Here is a 7,476-nt window from a genome sequence, read left to right on the forward strand (position 1 = left end):
TGTTTCTGATTGTGTTTATTTGAATTTTCTCTCTTTTCTTCTTTGTTAGTCTAGCTTGTGGTCTATATATTTTATTATTATTATTTTTTAAAAGCCTCCTGACTTCACTGATCTTTTGAATGATTTTTCATGTCTCTGTGTCCTTCAGAAGAAAATTTGTTAATGTTTTTGGTTATTTCTTGTTCCCTGCTAGCTTTGGGATGTGTTTGCTCTTCGTTCTCAAGTTCCCTTAGTTGTGATTGTAGGTCATTGACATGAGATCTTTCTAACTTTTTGATGTGGGTATTTATGACTATAAATTTCCCTCGTAACACTGCCTTAGCTGTTTCCCAGAGATTCTGGTACACTCTATCTTTGTTCTCATTAGTTTCGAAGAACTTCTTGATTTCTGCCCTAATTTCATTATTTACCCAAAAGTCACTCAAGAACAGGTTATCCAACTTTTATACAATTGTATGGTTGGAGTGAATTTCTTATTCTTGATTTCGAATTTGATTGCACTGTGGTCTGAGAGACTGTTTGTTATGATTTCAGTTCTTTTGCATTTGCTGAGGAGTGTTTTAATTGTGTAATTGGTTTTAGAGTAAGTGGCATGTGGCAATGAGAAAAATGTATATTCTGTTGTTTTGGTGTGGAGAGTTCTATAGACATCAATTAGTTCCACTTAATCCAGGGCTGAGTTCAGATCCTGAATATCTTTGTTAATTTTCTCTCTTGATGATCTGTCTAATATTGTCAGTAGGGAAATTAAAGTCTCCCATTATTATTGTGTGAGATTCTACGTCTCTTTGAAGGTCTCTAAGAATGTGCCTTATGAATCTGTGTGCTCCTGTATTAGATGCATATATATTTAGGATAGTTAGATCTCCATGTTGAACTGAACCCTTTACTATTATGTAATTCCCTTCTTTGTCTGTTTAGATCTTTGTTGGCTTAAAGTCTGTTTTGTCAGGAAGTAGGATTGCAACTCTGGCTTTTTTCTGCTTTCCATTTGTTTGATAAATTTTCCTCCATTCCTTTATTTTGACCCAATGTGTGTTATTGCATGTGAGATGGGTGCATTGAAGACTGCATACTGATAGGTCTTGGTTCTTTATCCAGCTTGCCACTCTGTGTCTTTTAAATGGGGCATTTAGCGCATTTACATTTAAAGTTAGTATTGATATGTATGGATTTCATCCTGTCATCATGACGTTAGCTGGTTACTTTGCAGACTTGCTTCTTTCATTACAACCTTGGAGAATTTGATGACTATATGTCTTGGGGATGATCTTCTCATGGAATAAATTACCGGGGTCCTCTGCATTTCTGAATTTGAATGTTCGCCTGTCTAACTAGGTTGGGGAAGTTTTCATGGATAATATCCTGAAATGTTTTCCAAATTGGTTCCATTCTCCGCATCTCTTTCAGGTACACCAATCATTTGTAGATTCAGTTTCTTTACATAATCCCATGTTTCTGGGAGGTTTTTTTCATTACTTTTCATTATTTTTTCTCTATTATTGTCTTCCTGTATTATTTCAGAAAGCCAGTCTTCAAGCACTGAGATTCTTTTCTCCATTTGCTCTATTCTGCTGTTAATACTGGTGACTACACTATGAAATTCCTGTAGTGTGTTTTTCAGCTCTATCATGTTGTTTACATTCTTCTTTATACTGACTATTTTGTCCTTCACTCCAGCAATGTTTTATCATGATTTTTAGCTTCCTTGCATTGGATTACAGTGTGCTTCTTTAGCACAGTGAACTTTATTCCTATCCATATTCTGAATTCTACTTCTGTTGTTTCAGTCGTCTCAGCCTTAGCCTGGTTCTGAACCTTGCTGGCTTTTTAGTTTTCAGCATTTTTGTGCTGATTCTTTTTCACCTTTGTGGGCTTATCTACCTTCAGTCTTTGAGGCTGCTGAACTTTGAATGGGTTCTGTTTTTCTCTTCTTTTGTTTTCTTTTTTAACAGTCTGGCCGTTTTTCTGTAGGGCTGCAGCAGTTTGCTGGGGGCCTCCTCCAGTTTCTAGTTGCCTCAAATTTTCCAGTACCTGGAGATATCACCAGTGAAGGTTATATAACAGCAAAGACGGCAGTCTGCCCCTTCCTCTAAGAGCTGTGTCTCAGGGAAGTAGAGGGCTGTTGCCAGTCCGAACATACCTGTAGGAGGTGCAGGAGACCCTGGTTGGGAAGTTTTGCCCAGTCAGGAGGAATAGCATTGGAGACCTGTTTTAAAACATATTCTGGCCATGTTTTTTGTAGAGCAGCTATGGTGTGTTGGGGCTCCACTTTGACCGCTGGTTGCCTCGGACACTGTGAAGCTTGAAGGCTGGAATGGCATGGTCACCCAAACAACAAAGTTGGAGGCCCACCCCTCCCTGGGGAGCTCTGTCCCAGTTAGGCGCAACACTGCAACTGGTGGCTGGAATTCCAAGTCAATTGATCTTATCCTGTGAAGCGAGGTGGAAATGGGGCCTGCAGAACACTACTGTTTGGCCCTGTGGATTCAGCCTGTTTCCTATGGGTATTTATGGGGGTCTAACCTCCCACTTTGCCAGAGTTGCAGTTACTTTGCCAGGAAGCTAGAAACCTAGAGTATCTAAAGCTCCATGGGTTGAGTTGTTTCCTTGATTAATCCCAGTGAAAGTACTTGGATGTTTCAGTTGAAGGTACTGCATTTACTTGCCCCTTTGTTCCTCTCCATGAGAGCCATACACCCTAGGTTCTTTTAGTTGGCCATCTTGGCCACTCCCCTGGGACCTTGACCTAAGGAGTGAGGGCTCATAAGGCAAAAATGGATAAGTGGAATGCAGTAGAACTGTCTCTATTTAGAAAAATAGTAAACCACATGCAATACTGCATTTCTGGAGGGAGTGCAGGGATTAGTACAATGATCAAAAGTTTAAAATATGCAGGGAAAACAATTCCCACGAGATGCCCATTCAACTCATTTATTTGATCAGTGTGGAAAACAAATGTATCTTAAAGACGTTGGTTGATAACTGTAAATTTAACTAGATTGTGACCTTAATTGCAGCCACTGTGCCAGATGTGGTTTTATTACTTGAACAAATTAAGACATCGCCCGTTACCTGGTATGCAGCTATCGATAGGGCAACTGTTTTTTCCCCGAGATCCACTACGGAAGAGCGCAAGAAACAGTTACTTTCAACTGCCAAGACCAGTAATGCACATACACTGTCCTACTGCAGGGATACATCAATTCTCGAGCCCATATTATAATCCAGTCTGCAAGAAACTTGATCACCTTTCCCATCCAGAAGACCCTGCACTGACCCGTTCCGTGGATGACATTATGCCGACTGGATCTAGTAAGCAAGAAGAAGTAACTCCTCTAGACTTATTAAAAATAAATTTGGGTTTCAGAGTATGGAAATTCATCTGATAAAAATCAGGAGCCCTCCTCCACCCCCACAGTGAAATTTCTTAGGGGTCCAGCGATGGGGGCCGTTAAGATAGTCCTTCTAAGGTGAAGGATAACTTGTTGCACCTGGCGCTACCTACATCCAAAAAGCAGGCACAACACCTACTGCACTTTGGTTTTGGAGGCAGCATATTCCTCATTTGGGTGTGCTACTCTAGCCCATTTACTGACTGACCTGAAAAGCTGCTAGTTTTGAGTGGGGCCCAGAATATAAGAGGGCTCTGCATCAGGTCCAGGATGCTGTGCAAGTTACTCTGCCACTTGGATGATATGATCCAGCAGATCCAACAGAGACTGAATTGTCAGAGGCAGATAAAGAACTACTTGGAGCCTTTGGCAGCCTCCTGTGAGTGAATCACAGGGAATAACTTTAGGTGCAGGCTAGGGGAGAAATGGTAAAGTGGCAGGACTAAGAGCCATGAGCAAAGCCCTGCCACCTTCTGCAGATAACCACTCTCCTTTTGAGAAAAGCTTTTGGCTTGCAACTAGGCCTTAGTAGAGACTGAATGATTCATTGCGGGCCACCAAATGACCATATGATCTGAGCTACCCATCATTAATTGGGTATTGTCTGACCCACAATCCATAATGTTGAGGGTGCACAGCAGCACTCCATCAGCTAATGGAATTGGTATACAGGAGATCAGGTTGAAGGAAGCCCTGAAGGTACAAGTACACGACACCAGGAAATGGCCCAAATGCTCATGGCTCCCAGTTCTGCTACATTACCTTTTCTCTCCTGGCCTGTACCTATGGCCTCATAGGGGAGTTCCTTATAATTATTGACTCAGGAAGGGAAAACAAAGGTCTGTGTATAAATGGTTCTGTATGGTATGCAGGCATCCCTTCTGAGACATCCTGAAGAACTGTATTGAAGGGAGATGTTTCTAGTAGACAGAACTTTGAGTAGTGTAGCTGATTATTAATTTTGCTTGAAAAGAGAAATGAACACAGACATGACTGTATATGGATTCATAAGCTATGACCAATGGCTTGGATGTATGGTCAGAGAATTTTAAAGAACATGATTGGAAAATAGTTGGAAAGGGATTCTCAGTATAAGGCATGTGGATACACTTTTCTAAATGGGCAAAAAATGTGCAGATATCTGTCTCTCATGTGACTAATTTCCACAAGGTGACCTCAGCAGGAGAAGTTTTGATAAAGTGGATGGGAAGACTCATTCTTTGTATACCTCTCATCCTCTTTGCTTAGTGGACTCATGAACAAAATGGCTGTGGTGGTATGGGTGGAGATGATGCCTGGGCTCAGTAACATAGATTTCTACTCACCAAAGCCAACCTGGCTACAATCACTGCTGGGTATGTACCAAATCTGCCATCAGCAGAAACCTACACTGAGTCTCCGATATGATGCCATTCCTGGAGGTGATTAGCCAATTACTGGTGCAGGTTGATTACATTGAACACTTACCATTGTGGAAGGAGCAGGGGTTTGTTCCTCCTGAAACAGACATTTTCTCTGGATACAAATTTATCTTCCCTGCAAGCAGTGCTTCTGGCAAAACAATATTCCTGGACTTCAGAATGCCATATCTGCCGTATGGTGTCCCACACAGCATTGCTTGCAATCAAGCAATTCACTTCACAGAAAATTAAATGCTGCAATGGGCCCATGCTCATGAAATTCACAGGTCTTACTGTGCTCTCCATCATCCTGAAGCAGCTGGTTTTACAGAAGGGCAATGTGACCTTTTCATCATGCAGTTACAGGGTCAGCAAGGTGGCAATAACTTGTGGGTTTTCGGCAACGTTCTCCAGAAGTTGTACATGCTCTGAATCTGCATCCATTATGTGGTGGTGGTCATCTCATAGCCAAGATCTATGTGTCCAGAAATTACCAAATAGAAATGGGAGTCGCACGATTCACTATTACCCATGGAGATCCACTTGCAATATCTTTGCTTCCTGTTCTCACAACCTTATGTCCTGAGGGTCTAGAGGTTTTCCAAAGGGAGGAATGCTCCCTCAGGAGACACAGAAATGATTCCACTGAGCTGGAAGCTAAGACAGCCACCCAGCCCCTTCAGCTGCTCATGCTTCTGAATCAACAGACAAAGGAAAGAGTTACTACTCTGTCTGGGGTGACTGGTCTCTGTCCTCAGGGGGAAATTGGTCTGCTACCACACAATGGCAGCAAATAAGACTATGTTTCTAACACAGGAGATCTTTTAGAGCATCTCTTAGTAATACTCTGCCCTATAATTAAAGTCAATAAAAACTGCAACAACCCAAGTCAGGTAGGACTTCTAATGACCCATTCTCTTGCAGAAATGAATGTTTGAGTCACCCAAGCAGGAAAAGAAACCTGATGAGCTGAGGGACTTGCTAAAGGCAATGGGAATATAAGACGGTTAGTGAAAAAAAGCTATTTATAAATATGAGTTGTGGCCAGCATGGTGGCTCATGCCTGTAATCCCAGCACTTTGGGAGGCTGAGGCAGGGGGGTTGCTTAAGTCTAGGAATGTGAGACCAACCTGGGCAACATGCTGAAACTCCATCTCTACTGAAAATAAATACAACAAATTAGTCAGACTTGGAGGTGTGCTTGTAGTCCCAGCTACTTAGGACGTTGAGATAGGAGGATCACTTGTGCCCGGGAGGTGGAGGTTGCAGTGAGCCGAGGTAATGCCATTGCACTCCAGCCTGGGCAACAGAACAAGACCCTGTCTCAAATAAATCAGTAAATAAATAAATAACCAGCTGTAACCATGTGACCAGTTACAGAACTAAAGACGGTAAATGTTATGAGCATTACTTCCTTATGTTTTCATAAAGATATTAATGTCTGTGTGTATGTACCCATACATGTATTAAGCAAATACCTTTGTTTTCATCTTTTCTTTATCATCTAATAATAAAACATAAGATGTACTACTAATAATTCCCTTTCATTAATGATGGTTTAACTTTTTAAAACATGGTATTTAGGTTACAGTACATCAAAGAGAAGAGTGCATATCATGCATTCAGTTTGAATCTTTTTCTGCGGAAAGGGTTAGTGTGTTTTTAGTTGGATGCAAGATAGTTGTATCATCTTTGGCAAAAGTACAACTTTATAATTGTTTTTATTTAGAGACTAAGTATGGTTTGAGAAAACATTTATGGGTGTGAGTTCACAAGCATGGGCTGGGATGGTTGGTCTTATGTGTCAGTTTGACTAAACCATGGTACCTAGTTATTTAAGCAAACATTAATTTAGATGTTGCTATGATGGTGTTTTGCAGTTGTGGTTACAATCTGATGTCAGTAGATTTTTTTTTTTGATATGGAGTCTTGCTCTGTCACTCAGGCTGGAGTACAATGGAGTGATCTTGGCTCACCGCAACCTCTGCCACCCGGGTTCAATAGATTCTCCTGCCTCAGCTTCGCCAGTAGCTGGGATTACAGATGCGCAGCACCACGCCCAGCTAATTTTGTATTTTTAGTAGAGATGGGGTTTCACCATGTTGGTCAGTCTGGTCTCAAACTCCTGACCTCAGTGATCCACCCGCCTTGGCTTCCCAAAGTTCTGTGATTATAGGCATGAGCCACCACACCCAGCCTTAGTTGATTTTATGAAAAGGAAATTAGCCTTAGAAATGTGGGTGAGGCTTTTTGAGTCAGTTGAAGACCTTTGGGGAAAATGTGAGGCTTCCAAGAGAAGAAAAAATTCTCCCTGAAGATGACAGTAGCAACTACAGTTTAGGTTTCCAGTCTGCCAGCCTGGTCTACTTGGTCTGCTGGCCAATGGATTCATCACAATGTGGCGTATTGATAAGGATATAAAAATGATTACCACAAAAAGTTGATGAATATGTTCTTTTTATTATATCAACTTTTTTTGTCCTCCAAATATAATGAAAATAGCCTGCGCAGCAGGAGAAGTTGTTCCCCTGGGAGAAAATCCTCTTTCCAGTTGAAAAGCTGGAACCAGAATCACTAGAATGGAGCAAGACTTTCAGGAATGACACAGCCCTGGGTCTTGGGGTAGCCAGAGTTAGGGAGGGCTCACCTTCTGGGTGACACCAACTTTTGGCTCTTCTTTT

This window comes from Macaca mulatta, chromosome 4 (genome assembly GCF_049350105.2).
Source record: "Macaca mulatta isolate MMU2019108-1 chromosome 4, T2T-MMU8v2.0, whole genome shotgun sequence".
NCBI classification, from domain to species: Eukaryota; Metazoa; Chordata; class Mammalia; order Primates; family Cercopithecidae; genus Macaca; species Macaca mulatta.